Here is a 16,230-nt window from a genome sequence, read left to right on the forward strand (position 1 = left end):
TTTTTTTTCTCTTTCCTTTCACAGTCTTTGTTGATTTGAGATAGGAGATGGCTTCTGACATTTTTCTAAGAAAACGGGTTCCCTTCTCTGCTTTCTGACCATTCTACTTTCCCTCTTACTGGTTGCAGTTCCAAAGATAACACACATGTGAGTGCTTGACAATCTGGAGTTGAAAGAAGTTGTTATGGGCCTCAGGAAGACGATGTTTGAAAAATTAATTAATTTGTATGAATTAATAAACTAGGGAAAGTTTGGTTCAGTCGTAATATATTTATCACTAGAACCTTCTACCAAGGATAGTTGGAAGTAGACAAATGACTTGAAAAATTAGACCACTGGGAGCTTCAGAAAGCCAGTGCTGAGGGAAGAGTAGATACAACAGCAGAGAAACAGCTCTGTCTAGATTATTGTCTAGCTAGTTTCTTTCTTTCTTTTTTTTTTTTTTTTTTTTTTTTTTTTTAGACAGAGTCTCACTCTGTCACCAGGCTGGAGTGCAGTGGCACAATCTCAGCTCACTGCAACCTCCACCTCCCAGGTTCAAGCGATTCTCCTGCCTCAGCCTCCTGAGTAGCTGGGACTATAGGCGCGTGCCACCAAGCCCAGCTAATTTTTTTGAATTTTTAGTAGAGACGGGGTTTCGCCATGCTGACCAGGATGGTCTCAGTCTCTTGACCTCATGATCTGCCTGCCTCGGCCTCCCAAAGTGCTGAGATTACAGGCGTGAGCCTCCGCATCCAGCCTTGTCTAGCTAGTTTCTAATAAAGTGGCTGAAGCTACTTTATTGGAACTGCCCAAGAAAGAGCCTTGTCCTTTGTTCATGTGGGGAACCTCAGAAAGAAGCTCCCGAAGCTATAGACAAGTGCATGAGCTGTTTATTGACAGAGGGTTTTCACTTGCCAGTTGCATGGAAGAGGTTGTTGACAGGTTGTGGATAGAAGGCAGAAAATAAAAGAAAGCATTCTTTCCTAAGGGATGGTTATGAGTGAAGATTGGAAAAGGCTGTGCAAGCATCGATTTCTACAACTCATCTCTTCTAGCTAGTAAATCTTGAAGATGAATTTAAGTTTAAAACTGACCATAAGCTGGCTGAATTTCTGTTGAGGTTTTTCCACAGTTATTGGGAATCAGACTTAATTCTTTCAGTGGATTTCTTGGCCTCTTTATTGGAACCCACTTTTCATTGTTTTTTTTTTTCACTGAAATGTCATGATGTGAAAGTAAAAGCAATTTGCAATCAAGGTACATGAATATTTCTGACCTCTTATAAAACAAAAAATAGAGTAGTATTGAACATGTGCATGTATGTGTGTATATTAGCAGAAGCTGAATTTTATTTTTTAAAATAGACTTTTTTTAAAAGACTTTTTTAGAGCAGTTTTTGGTTCATAGCAAACTTGAGAGATATCCTATATATCCCTGCCCCACACATGCATAGCTTCTGACATTATTAACATCCCCCATCAGTGTGGTACATTTCTTATAACTGATGAACCTACATTGATACACCATAACCACCCGAAGTCCATGTTTAGACTAAGGTTCACTTTGGGTGTTGTACAGTCTGAGTTTTGACAACTGTACAATGATATGTATGTGTAGTATCATATGGAATAGTTTCAGGATTTCATTTAAAAATACCTTAATTCTTATATAACTTTTATTCTCTCAGGCTGCCCCTAACTTGTCCCCAGACCAAGCATGGTAAGTGCATGTTACAACATGCATGTAAGTTCATGTTATAAAAAGTGCAATTAGATCATGAACTTTTGTAAGAGAATATACTTGGTGAAATCGAGGGGAAAGAATTTTTAAATGCAAAGTTGTTATCCAAAGCAACAAAAACCACTGGCAGAATGAAAATGTTAGTGTTCACTTAGTCCAAGTGGAGGGCTCCTTAAATTCAGGATCATTGTTGGGCATTGATTCTGAGTAGAAGCCAACAGACAATGGGTCTTCACTCTTTTATAAGAACCTCCTTTGAGCTCCTTCGGTACTTCTGTGACCCAAGTTCTTTCAAAAGGAGAAAACATAATCACCTGGGAATAAGTGCCTATCAACCTGATTCATATTAGCTTGTCTTTCAGGTAGAACAAGCACCAGTATCTTTACTTTTCCCCAGTGGCATAATAAATGGGATAATCTCAGGTAGCCTCCGTGACCAAATTCTAAATCTTCTTTGACAGTAGATATGTGGCAATGACTTTAATCACCCTAAAATATTAACTGTGCAATGAGTTTATGATCTAAAGGCTGAGTGAAAGGAACCCAGATTTCTAATTATGCACCTAATTTGTTTCAACAGGGATAAAGGGGAAATAGAGGATTAAGATTAAATGAAAGATAGAAAAATGTAGATTAGGGAAGTGTTGGAGTATTAATTTCAAAAAGCATATGGTTAAACACATGTGAAGTGCTACTGAACGTATATATCAGTTCTTTTGTCCATTGACAAGTGTATCAGTGGGATCCCCACATGGCACAGGGCAGCACGTGAAGGAAGAGCCTTGGCTCTGAGGATCACAGAACCAGGCGGAAGCACACCTGGAACTAGAGCAGATGCATCCAGTGCCTACCCCATGAGGTTGCTGAGAGGACTAAAGGAGACAATATTGTGTGAAAAAAGTACTTTGTGAGCTACAAAGCTCTAGCTACATACTAATTGTTATTTTAATATAAGAATTGGTACTTATTCCTAAAGATCTTGTGATAAGACTCACATGAATGAAGCAAACTACATATAATTAAATTTTAAAATTTTAAATTGAATTATATAGATGGATGATTTCTTTCTTTCTTTCTTTCTTTTTTTGAGACGGAGTCTTGCTCTGTCACCCAGGCTGGAGTGCAGTGGGGTGAACTCAGCTCACTGCAAGATCTGCCTCCCGGGTTCACGCCATTCTCCTGCCTCAGCCTCCCAAGTAGCTGGGACTACAGGTGCCCGCCACTGCACCCAGCTAATTTTTTGTATTTTTAGTAGAGACGGGGTTTCACGGTGTTAGCTAGGATGGTCTCCGTCTCCTGACCTCATGATCCACCTGCCTTGGCCTCCCAGAGTGCTGGGATTAAGGCGTGAGCCACCGTGTCCGGCCTAGATGGACGATTTCTACAGGAGATTAGGGAGGAGAAAAATCCAGGTAAGCTGGAGTGCTTTGCAAATGCTCAATGGAAGAGAAGAGATTTGAGCTTGTCTTTGAAATGTGAATGGAATAAACCAGGAGAATAAACCAGTGGGGTAAAGTGTTTCAGGCAGGGAGAACTTTAAGACAATGTAGGTAGAAATGGAGAAGGTGTGTTTTGGGACCTGTGAAGAAACAGTATTCATCCATTCATTCATTCATTCATTCATTCATTCATCCAACAATCCTTTATAGGCGCCAACTCAGCGTCAAGTGCTGGAGACACAAAGGCAAAAAACCAAGGTCTCTGCCCTCAGGGAGCTCAAGTCTGGTGCACACATGTTGAAAGTGCTGAACAGGACAGCTCGGGTGGGTGCAGATCTTCAGGAAAGCTATTCAGTGAGGACAAGTGGACTTGTACTGTGTGATTATGGTTAAGGAACGTGAGAGGAAACTTGTAAACCCTGAAAAAACACCAAAGTGAAAATTAAGATTTAATTTTTACACTGTTATTAACATAAAATTAGGCACATTCATATTGTAATAAGTTTATTTGAACAGATAGCAATTCATGAATTGGGTAGCACCAGACTGTAAGCAGTTCAGGGTTCCCCTGAAGGTGTGAAAAGATAAACTTTTATAATGTGTTTTTGAAAACAAAACAAATAAAAGATGTCATTGGTTAAAGTGGAAAGTCCCTAGCTAGAGGTGAGTTGGCGGTTTCTGATTAGTTAAGCCTAAGTTTTGTTTTACTGTTTGCAGTGAGTTAGGTTTCTGTTTGCTTATATAACCCAAGGTGCTGGAGCCATCTCAGCCTAATGGCTTCCCAATTAATTGTTTTAACATAGTCCAGCTCCTGACTATCAGTGGGCCCTTGGATTTGTTGCCTAACTTTTCCCATTGTTGGTTTCTTTAAATGAGGGAGTCAGGGTAGATGGTATGGATAGTCTGTGTCTTTCCTTGGTGTATTGCTAATGTGAGGATTTGGGGTGCCCAGTATCAAGGGAAAAGGGGAAGGGTAAAGAATTAAGAGTATAAAGAAAGAAGTGCAGAGAATTGAGAAAAGCTTAGAAAACAGAAGAATGAGGAGAGCAAGGATCAGTGGGTAAAACCACAAAAGATGATTCCAAAAAGAATAGGGAACACACTCAAATTAGACGACAAAGACGGGGGAGAAAGTGGGTCCCGTCAATAGTGGGTGGCAGCTGCCATGGAACGGAGGCTTGAATGCCTCTCTTCTACTTGATAACTGAATGATGTCGGGCAACTCACAGCCTCACCTGGTTGGTGTAAAGGTTTCCGAAGATAATACACCAAGAAGCACCTGGCACGTACTAGGACTCAGCAAATACTCAAATACATTTCACCTAGGAAGATGTGATATATTTTAACTGTAAATACAAATAATTAATGAGGGTAAAACTAATTAGTGTATGAGTTTAATATAAGGGACTGTAAATAAAGCAGAGCAAACGGAAGACTGGGTGGGGTAATGGTGTGTGCTAAAAGGCCAATGTTTCAAGATACTAAGGGTTATTTATTGTTTTTCTTCATTCTCCAAGGCAGTGATATTTACTGATGAGGTAAAGCTAATAAACATCTATTTGATTTTCCTGCCAGTAGCACCCTGACATTGCCCACCTGCTGTTTCCCCCTCTGAGGTCACTTAATTAAGGAGTATTTTTTATGTGACACCTCATTAGGTTCTCCAGGATGCCATGTGTGGGAAGCCATTCTGCAAGAGCCCTCATATACCCTGCACGTGCTAGGGCTGCCTGGAAGAAACACTCCTAACCCAACAAGACCCTGCATTTAGCAGCCCTTTGAAGGCGAGGTCTGTGTGGCCACAGGCCTGGCTCTTGGTCCAAATAGCAGCTGCCGTGGTTGTCCTTTGGGTTGAGACATGACAGTCATGAAGAGGTGTGGGTTTGAGGGATAGCAGATCATAAAGCACTGTAGCCACAGAAATGGTTTGGTAATTTATGTCTGTGTGACTGAGCCAAGGGGCTGACAAAGGAAGAGATATTCTATTCTAGCATTTTATATAAGACGGAACTAAAGATCTATAGATGCTACAACTTGTGGGCTGTGAAAAGCAGGGCTTTTTTTTTTTTTTTAATTTGAATTTTAATTGGATTGTTTTAGCTGAAACTGGAAGTCAGGAATTGAATCAATGTCTCCAAACCTAGTTTAAGTAATACAAGAACCTATTCAACCTGGCTGTGTCTGGAAGGCTTGGACTTGAATTTTTTATTTTATTAACAACTTTATTCTCTGCTATTTGCCAAGCTTTAGTTCAGGCATTTTGCTGAGTTGAGAACTATGGAAATTTGTTGTAATTGGAGGGGAAAGAATCACATGTGGTTTCTTCCAATCCTTTTTCCAATTCTTTTTTTTTTTTTTGTTCCGAATTCCATGGGAAAATTACTCAGAACGGTTATTTTCTCCTTTAATGATGCAACAATGCTTGGTTTAATTTGCCTGTTTTTATTTTCTAGCTGCATTATAATTACATTTTCCCACATGACTTATTTTTTTCTTCCAAATTAGTAGATATAAAATTCTGATGGTTATTTAGGGAGCTAATCTTCAGAGATTCTCTCCTTGGGCTATCCTTTGTGTGGGAATAGATGATGCTGGACAGTCAGGCCCCTGCCTGCCTGCTTAGTGGCAATCCATCACCCCAGGCCTTTTAATTAGCAGTTGCAGGTGAATCACTAATTGGACCCATATTTGCATACATAAGCCAGAGATTTGCAGGTTTACAGTTATAAATCTTAGTCATGCAGGCAGGGCAGAAATGTTAGCATTCATTCCTCATCCCTTATAATTGCCTCATCAGCTCTTTACAATGGATTTTCCTATCTTGGTATTTGTAAGTTGGTGAAAAATGACTTGCTTTATTAATTTGTTAGAAAAAAAGAGGTGTTTTCTGAAGAAGAAAGGAGTAAGAAAAAACAAAGAAAAAGCATTTAAACAGGGCTCCTTTAGGCAGCAGCTGGGAGACATGGTGCTTGAAAAATAACAGCTGGTTTAATTTTTTTATTGCTTTGAGATTTGTGTGTGTGTGTGTGTGTGATGTTAGCATGGTGAGCAGTAGCAAAGAGAAGGCTCTTAAGGAGTTTATACTTTTCTGAGACAGTGCAGGCTTCCTTACCTTGAGCCTACATTGACTCTGACCTTCAGGAGCCTGAGGAAAATCCAGGCTTAATGTTGGATTTAATCAAAGCGTCAGTCTATTTTCAGAACTCATCTTAATGGAGTGGTCCTGGCACATGATCAGAGATGATGCTGTGGGCCTTCAGGTGGCTACTTTGCTGAGCAAGGTTTATGATCCTCAATCTGTCTAGAGGCAGGGAAGCTCCCAGCTTCTGGTAGTTTCTAAGAACATCCCAACTGGTCATTCAGTTAAGGACATTTTAACCATAAATACTTTTTGCCAAGGAACTGCATATGTCAAGGGCTAGACTTCTCATGATACAAAACCTACATTAATACCAAGTCCTCAGTCTGCCACACAGCAGGATGGAAGTGCAAAGGCGACTGGTATGACGAATGTATTGGCTTAATTAAAGAGAAGGCTCTAAGTTATGTATTTAGTTTCATACAAGAGAGAATATCACTATTATTTTTACGGCCATGATCATGGGCCACAGGGTTCTTGGATCAATCCAGGGTGGAGAACTATCAAGTAGGTATGGGCAGTCATTACAGGCCTGTCTGGCTTAAGTTCCCCCCAGGATACTTTCTTATACCAGGCCCCAAAAGCCCACTCTTCCTTGCACGTAAGTCAGCTAAAGTGGCTTATATTTTTATTTGAGATGATTATAGTCCTCCAATTGGACCTTGGGTGACACTGCCTCTGCTTCTCTCCTTGCTGACTTCAGGGCTTACTAATGGCTGCACTGATTTTATTTCTCAGTCTTAGAGACTGCCTCCTTTGATATGGCATGATGTCACTTTTCCCATCATTATGTAGGTAATTACGTTTTCCTTCTCCCAGTCAAGTTGATTTTGCACTGCATATTCCAATTTATCTCTCCTCTCCCTTCCTAAAGAAGTGGAGTTCTTGCTTGCTGGTGATGGAGACAGGGGAAGCAGAGGGAAAGGAGAAAATTTGCATTGTGTATCAGCTTTTGTTGTGATATACTGTGTAACAAACACCACCAGATCTCAGCATCTTACACAGCCAGACATTCATTTTTCATTCATAGGTTTGTGGTCAGCTTTGGTGACTTCATTTCAGGCTTTGGGTCAAGTTCATGTCTGTTCTATGTGTCTACTTGGAACTTTTTCTTCTTATGGCAGAGAGCAGATAGAAGTGTGCACAGGAGACCAAGTCAAACTATACAAGCACATTTAACGTGTCTGCTTGGTTGTGGGATACATTACATCTGTTCTCATTGTTCTGGTCAAAGTAAGTCACATGATCAAGGCCAATATTAATGGGATAGGGAAGTATATTCTTCCCACAGAGGAATGGTCAGAAAGGAGTGAGTGTATCAATAATACAACCTACTCTTTATGGCTGTGTTTCAATAGAGAGTTTTGAAAAATTTAGCAATTATCAGTCTCTGGGAGTAGTTCTGGGCCCTAAAGAATTGGGAAAGAGAAAAAATAAGATTTGTAATTTGTTGTTGTTATTATAAATGGGGTCATATTAGCTCGTTTTCATGCTGCTGATAAAGACATACCTGAGACTGGGCAATTTACAAAAAGAAAGAGGTTTATTGAACTTACTGTTCCATGTGGCTAGGGAGACCTCACAATCATTGTGGAAGGTGAAAGGCACGTCTCACATGGTGGCAGACAAGAAAAGAGAGTTTGTGCAGGGAAATTCCCCTTTCTAAAACCATTAGATCTTGTGAGACTTATTTGTTACCATGAGAACAGCACAGGAAAGACCTGCCCTCATGATTCAATTACCTCCCACTGGGTCCCTCCCATAACACATGGGAATTCAAGATGAGATTCGGCTGGGGTCACAGCCAAACCATATCATTCCACTCCTGGCACCTCCCAAATCTGGTGTTCTCACATTTCAAAACCCAATCATGCCTTCCCAACAGTCCCCCAAAGTCTTAACTCATCTCAGCATTAACTCAGAAGTTCACAGTCTGAAGTCTCATCTGAGACAAGGCAAGTCCCTTCCACCTATAAGCCAGTAAAATCAAAATCAAGTTAGTTTCTTCTGAGATACAATGGAGGTACAGGCATTGGGTAAATACAGCTGTTCCAAATGGGAGAAATTGGCCAAAACAAAGGGGCTAGAGGCCCCATGCAAGTCTGAAATCTAGAAGGGCAAAATGATCTCCTTTGACTCCAGGTCTCACATCCAGGTCACACTGATGCAAAAGGTGGGTTCTCATGGTGTTGGACAGCTCTGCCTGTGCCTTTGTAAGGTACAGCCTCCCTCCTGACCGCTTTCATGGGCTGGTGTTGAGTGTCTGCGGCTTTCCCAGGCACACGGTGTAAGCTGTTGGTGGATCTACCATTCTGGGGTCTGGAGGATGGTGGCCCTCTTCTCACAGCTCCACTAGGCAGTGCTTTAGTGGGGAATCAGTGTGTGGGCTCCAACCCCACATTTCCCTTCCACACTGCCCTAGCAGAGGTTCTCCATGAAGGCCCTGCCCCTGCAGCAAACTTCTGCCTGAGCATCCAGGCATTTCCATACATCTTCTGAAATCTAGGTGGAGGTTCTCAAACCCCAGTTCTCGACTTCTGCACACTGGCAGGCTCAACACCACATGGAAACTGCCAAGGNAAATGGGAGAAATTGGCCAAAACAAAGGGGCTAGAGGCCCCATGCAAGTCTGAAATCTAGAAGGGCAAAATGATCTCCTTTGACTCCAGGTCTCACATCCAGGTCACACTGATGCAAAAGGTGGGTTCTCATGGTGTTGGACAGCTCTGCCTGTGCCTTTGTAAGGTACAGCCTCCCTCCTGACCGCTTTCATGGGCTGGTGTTGAGTGTCTGCGGCTTTCCCAGGCACACGGTGTAAGCTGTTGGTGGATCTACCATTCTGGGGTCTGGAGGATGGTGGCCCTCTTCTCACAGCTCCACTAGGCAGTGCTTTAGTGGGGAATCAGTGTGTGGGCTCCAACCCCACATTTCCCTTCCACACTGCCCTAGCAGAGGTTCTCCATGAAGGCCCTGCCCCTGCAGCAAACTTCTGCCTGAGCATCCAGGCATTTCCATACATCTTCTGAAATCTAGGTGGAGGTTCTCAAACCCCAGTTCTCGACTTCTGCACACTGGCAGGCTCAACACCACATGGAAACTGCCAAGGCTTGAGGCTGGCACCCTCTGAAGCCATGGCCCAAGCGCTACATTGGCCACTTTCAGCCATGCCTGGAGTGGCTGGGACACAGGGCACAAAGTCCCTAGGCTGCACACAGCATAGGGACCCTGGGCCCAGCTCACGAAATCACTTTTTCCTCGTAGGCCTCCAGGCCTGTGATAGGAGAGGCTGACATGAAGACCTCTGACATGACTTGGAGACGTTTTCCCCATTTTCTTGGGGATTAACATTTGGCTTCTCGTTACTTATGCAAATTTCTGTAGCTGGCTTGAATTTATCCTCAGAAAATGGGATTTTCTTTTCTATTGCATTGTCAGGCTGCAAATTTTCCAAGCTTTTATGCTCTACTTCCCTTATAAAACTGAATGCCTCTAACATACTCAAGTCACCTCTTGAATGCTTTGATGCTTAGAAATTTCTTCTGCCAGATACCCTAAATCATCTCTCTCAAGTTCAAACTTCCACAGATTTCTAGGACAGGGGCAAAATGCTGCCAGTCTCTTTGTTAAAACATAACAAGAGTCACCTTTGCTCCAGTTCCTAACAATTTCCTCATGTCTGTCTGAGACCACCTCAGCCTGGATTTCATTGTCCATATCATTATCAGCATTTTGGTCAAAGCCATTCAACAAGTCTCTAAGGAGTTCCAAACTTTCCCACATTTTCCTGTCTTCTCCTGAGCCCTCCAAACTGTTGTAACTGCTACCTGCTACCCAGTTCCAAAATTGCTTCCACATTTTTGGGTATCTTTTTAGCAGTGCCCCACTCTACTGGTACCAATTTACTTTATTAGTCTGTTTTCATGCTGCTGATAAAGACATACCTGAGTCTGGGTAATTTACAAAAAGATAGAGGTTTATTGGACTTACAGTTTCACATGGCTGGGAAGACTTCACAATCATGGTGGAAGGTGAAAGGCATGTCTCACGTGGCGGCAGACAAAAAAGGAGAGTTTTTGCAGGGAAATTCCCCTTTTCAAAACTACCAAATCTTGTGAGACTTATTCACTATCATGAGAACAGCACAGGAAAGACCTGCCCCCGTGATTAAATTACCTCCCACTAGGTCCCTCCCATCACACAGGAATTCAGGATAAGATTTGGATGGGGACCCAGCCAAACCATATCAGGGGTCTTTCAGAAATGCAAGTAAATTATCTGAGTGACTTTTAAAGTTATTTTTGGTTTCTGGACTTTCTTTTCCTGAATGTAATATTACTCTAAAATTGGACTACATAGATCCCTTGGCTTTTACTGGTTATACGCATACTGATTAAAATTTGGTGCCAGACCTCTGAAGAGTTTGAAGTAAATTATTACTGCTACTCATTTGTTTGCAAATATTCTCACTCATCTGGTAAGTCTAGGTTGTTTGCTATCATGCCTATTTACTCCTTGGAGAAGGGTGTGTGATCTTTATTGGCATATCAGTTTGGATGTCCCTATGGAGTTCTGCACAGCAGACCATTGGCAAGATTCTGGTTTATCATAAGCTTTATTTATCACACAAGAAATGCACAACTCTATGGACATATTGGATATATGTGCTATCCAAGGTTCTTTTAAATCAATGCTATTTGACAGTTTTTCCCAAAAATGATTAACCAACTTGAATCAAGAATTCCCCAATTATATTTAATTTCAAATATTCAAATATCAAAATATTACCTTTCTGTATATTTTTCAATTTGAAATTACCTTGTATTGAAGAAGAACTGGTTAACACTGCCTACAAATGAATTTCTGCTACACTAAGTGTGAATAACAGCTGACTCTGAATTGGGCTAATTGTGAACTAATTCAAATTGCTATTTCACTGTGGGGGGTTGAGGGCAGGTGAAACTTGTCTTTTCCTCCTCAGCAAATTCTTTTTATAAGAACAGTGATACTTTGGACATGATGTTTATTTCCCATGAAGAACCCACATTACTTGATAAGTAGATTTGTTTTTTCCATCAAATAGTCTATGTTTCAAATTAAAACAGCTTCTTTATTCTTTTGTAGTTATTTAGTAAAATGATGAAGTGTAAATAAATTTTCGTGAGTCAGTTAGATCTAATAGTCAAAATAGTAGGTTTTGGACTCATAAAAACCTGGGTTCCTTCCCAAATCTACTCCTTTGATATGACATTCTTGGTGAATTTACTTATGTCTCTGTGCTCAGTTTCTTCCTCTGCAAAATGTGGTTAATAATAGTAACTAATGCTAGGTGTGGTGGCTTACACCTGTAATCCCAGCTTTTTGGGTGGCCTAGGCAGGAGGATCGCTTTAGCCCAGGAGTTAAAGACCAGCTGGGCAACCTAGTGAGACCTCATCTCTACAAAAATTTTAAAAAACTTAGCTGGGCATGGCAGTGTGTGCCTGTAGTCCTAGCTGCTCCAGAGGCTGAGGAGTGGGTATTGTTCGAGCCCAGGAGTTCAAGGCTATAGTGAGCTATGATTGCACCCCTGCACTTTCACCTGGGCCACAGAGTGAGATTAAAAAAAAAAAAAATTAACTATCCAGCAAGGTTTGTTGTGTGGACTAAGTGAAGTTATTGCAAATTACTTAGCATAATGTTTTGCTCATAGTAAATAATAAATATTAGCTATTAATATTATTTGTAACAGTGTTATTAGTGTAATGGATAATGAATGGATATGTGAACCTTAGAGACAAACACGTAAATCATTTAAGGTAAAACTGGCCTGGGGTTTCAAATATTCCTTTTCTTTGTAAGAAAAGAAGAATTTTTTTGAAAATCAACACTGAAAAATGCCAATTGTAATTCATTAACTGACCATTCTATGTCAAATAATTTTTTTGATAGTACAAAATTTTAACTTTTTTCTTTTTTAATCTTTGCTGAAGTTATCTGGAAACTCTATCTGGGACTTTTGAAGATATGGGAATTGCAAAAACTCTTTGTGCTTATTCATGTCTTATCTATTTACTTTTATTCTGCACTCATCCCTATCATTGAAATCAGTGGTTCTCAGCCCTGAAAGTGCTTTATTTTAATGTTTTTATTTTATTGTAAATTGATAATTTATAATTGAATATGGATGTACTGTAGAATCACCTGAGAAGCTTTTGAAAATTCTGATGCCTGAGCCCCATTTCTGAATATTCTCATTTATTTGATTTTATGTTGTTGAGAATCTCTGGACTAGATCTCATTTTTGGAATCTCTCAACCACTTCCTTCTCTCTTCTCTTCACTATATGATCAAAGTATCGCCTTCTCTGCAAAGCCATCCTTTTCAGCTAGGAGGACCAAGGTTACATTGCAATTCCAACTCCCAAATCTCAGTGGATATAAAGGAACAAATAGCAATGCATGTCCATCCCACAGGATTGGAGGGGTTCTACTCCCTGACACCTTCACTCCATATGTCACTGTCACATTTGCTTAAGGTATTTGGGTCAGAATTGGCCACCTGGCCACACCTAACTTCAAGGAGAGCGAATATGCCAGTGTCTCATGTTCCCAGAAGGACAAACCAAAACGTCTGTGAGCTCCCACGTTTAATGACACCATGTCACACTTTGCTTCCCTCTTCTGAATTCCTGCTGCACTCATCTATACCGTATCAAGATCAGTCACTTCATTGTATGCCATTTTGAATTTTAGATCTATTTTGAATTTTCCAAGGACAAGACCTTGGAAATCATGTGGTCTAACTTCCTAGCTGACTTTGGTCCTTAAAATGAAGAAGGATCCCAATTTGTTTATTTTTAAACAAAATCATTAAAACAACAAATGTTGTCAACTCATTTTATTTTTTTTCTCAGTGAAAGAAAAACAAACTCATAGTTGGAATGGAGAGCTACTGGGAGGAAATGCATTTCTGCATCTAGCTGCTTCAGAGTGCATTCCTTATTTAGATGGGGACTCATGTGTCATAGCACATTTCTGAAATGGTTACTAGTTTCTATTTGGTCTTGTGCCTACTTGTACTTTAGTGACATTAATGGCTACAAAGGAAGTAAGACTTTTGGAGAAAATGATATTCTAGTCATTCCAAAGTTTTATTGAATACATTTTTTTTTTTTTTTTTTTTTTTTGCCATGAAATGGCCTTAGGAGATCTGCTGGCTGATAAACCAGACTTGATAATCACATCATGTGTATGGCAGAAATTATGCTTATTCCCCAGCGAAATAAGATTTCTCAGGTCTCGGTGGAGGCAGATGAATTTATCATTCTGAAACAGCAGGGTGGGTCATAGCCTGGGTGGCAAGCTTTGTAAATATTAATGGAGATTCCAAATTCCACTGTGTCTGCAGTAATTTAGAAGCAGTGTTAGCAGCGGAGGGTCAAGGGCGAAAAAATGACAACAAAAAAATTATGTGGGTGGGATTTGGATCTCTTTACTGTAAGAAAAATTCTTCTTTTTTGGAAAATTCTTTTTGTCTCTTCAGTGTCTGTGGCCATCTGAGAATGTCTACATGATGCCAGACCATACTTTACTCTGAAAATCCACCAATAAGGTTATTTGACCTCTTTCTCTCTAATTTCACAGTGTCAGTCTTTGAGCTGAATAATTTCAAACAGATTTGACTCCCAAGAGACCTTTTTCTTTGTAGAGCAAACCATGAAGAAACACTTGAATAGTGGGTGAAATGACGAATACTCTAAACCTCACAAACTATTAGGAATCAATTTCCCAAACATCATACCTAATTATTCTCCCTCCCCCATTTCAATTCAGGAATCTCAAGGTTAAGGAAAAGCAGCTGAAAAAACAGTATTCTTGGTTGGGTTCGTGTAATGCCCATTTTTCGTTTTTTATAACTGTAGGATAGAAAGGAGAGAAACTTCTAAAATCTGCCCCTTTAATTGCCAAAAAAGAACACTCAGAGAAAGAAAAGTTTGTGCTATTATGCAGAGATCATAGTGTTGGTGGGAATCATAGAAACTCCTCTTGTTTAGTGGTTCTCAAAATGTGGTCCTCAAGGGGATACCCGGGGTTTTCTGAGTTGGGAGGGACGGAAGAAGGAAGGGCAGGTGATTCAGCTAATTTGGTGGCCCCATGGCCAGGAGGGAGAAGTGGATTCCACAGAGGCTTCAGTAGAAGGCAGAGAACTTGCAGGTGATGCGAAGATGTGTTTGTGAATAATCACACCGGGTATGTCAGTGCTGTCCTAGTATTTGTGCATGTGGAGGTGCAGAAGCAGCAGATGATGGTGAATGGAGGGCACTTGGAATCAGAAGGCAGGAATAGGTAGTTTCAATGCTCAGTGGGGTGGGTCATCTTTGGACCATTTCAACAGATCCAAGATGTGTAGAACAAATAGTTTAAGAATTATGCATCAGTCTAGGCCTTGTTCTGCATGTAAAGTTATTCAAGACAGTCATCTGAGATAACTTGAAGACCAAGAATAGGTTCCACATCCACACTTTGTAGCAAGTTTAATGGTTGAGCCCCTTTAGAGTCAAAATTCGTATATAATATGTCATATCTATCATGTAATTCCTGTTGAAGTCTAAGACTCCATTTCTTTTGTTAGGTACATTGAAGATGAAGAACAACTGATGTCAAGACACGTTTTGGTTGTAAGGGATAGAAGTCCAACTCCAACGAGCTTGCCAGGGATGGAACCTGCTGGCAAACATAACCAAACTGTGGGAAGGGCAGGGTATGGTTAGCCTCAGGTTTCTGGAAGCAGAGTATACAGTGCTGTGCCGTCCCTCTTCTCTCTGCTTCTTTCTGCGTATTGGCCCTATCCTCTCAGTGAGGCCCATGCGCGGCAAACAGCAGCCACAGGAAGCTCCAGTGTCAGTGCCTCCCACCGCTTTCCAGAGAAGCAGCAGCCTCTTCGTTAGCTCCGTATCAAAGACATCGACGGGCAGGACTTTGTGTGACCCAGTTTGGGTCACATGTCTTTATTTGGGAGGAAATGGATACAATGACGGCAGCCCTCATGGAACCTCATGTGTAGAAGGCCAGATTTCCTCTCTCCAAAAGTGAAATGTCACTGTCCATTCAACTGATGAAAATCTTCCTTTTCAACAGGAAAACTACCATGATGTTATCTGTTGGGTTTCAGTTTCTTACAGCAGTCATCTTAAGAATTAAACTGGTATGGATAATCTGATTATGAACTCCTTGAGGGCAGGGACCATATTATGTAATACTTCTGTGTTCTCTGCTTTTCTTAGCAGAATTTTGAAAATGTGCCAAGTGTTGACGTAGTTTGATCACTTGTGAGAATGGAGGAGGAACCCATAATGTTAATAATTAATGATGGTTGTTGGAGTTACTTACCCAAAACCTTATGAACTTAGCCTTCCCTAGCAGATTTAGTTTCATAATTTGTTTGGTATAAGCAAACTCTAAAAAGGGATTGGGGAAAGTTATGAGTTGAGTAGTTGGGGAAAAGGTAGTTTGCAGTTTTATTTACATCTTAGAGCTTGACATTTTTTGTTTGCCTTGGAGGGGGTGCTTTTAAACATTCCTCTTTTGAAAACAATAAAATCTTAGATTTTGGATAACAGGTATTTCTGCACTATATACCTCACTTAAGATTTTCCAGGTAACATTTAAAAGTGCCTTTTATAGTTTTTCATACCATATTGTAGGGAAGGCCGTGGTCATTTTTAAAACTTAACTATGCTCAATACCTCCTCACCACTATAAAGTAAGGTCGAATGTTGGTTAAAGCAAAGCTGTCTGGAATCACCCTGTCAAAAGTACTGATTTATAATCTTGCTACTCACATTTCTTACTGTGGTGCCCTCCCTCTTGTTGGCTCCTACATCTTTGAAGTACAGGGGGAATGAACTAATATGGTAGCTCCAATATGCAACTAATCCTGCCAATGATGTCTCC

At 40.7% G+C, this 16,230-nt stretch overlaps 1 long non-coding RNA gene across 2 annotated transcripts in view; it reads left to right on the top strand.

The window, feature by feature from the left end:
- The window catches only part of LOC108542271 (uncharacterized), a 33,021-nt gene extending 17,125 nt beyond the window's left edge, over positions 1 to 15,896 (top strand). For both annotated transcript variants that reach the window (XR_001889210.1, XR_001889211.1), the window contains one exon: positions 14,909 to 15,896. This is a non-coding gene — a long non-coding RNA (uncharacterized LOC108542271). The remainder of the gene's footprint in view (positions 1 to 14,908) is intronic.
- Positions 15,897 to 16,230: the final 334 nt, after the last annotated feature.

This window comes from Rhinopithecus bieti, unplaced genomic scaffold (genome assembly GCF_001698545.2).
Source record: "Rhinopithecus bieti isolate Rb0 unplaced genomic scaffold, ASM169854v2 scaffold_21777, whole genome shotgun sequence".
Classification (NCBI taxonomy): Eukaryota; Metazoa; Chordata; class Mammalia; order Primates; family Cercopithecidae; genus Rhinopithecus; species Rhinopithecus bieti.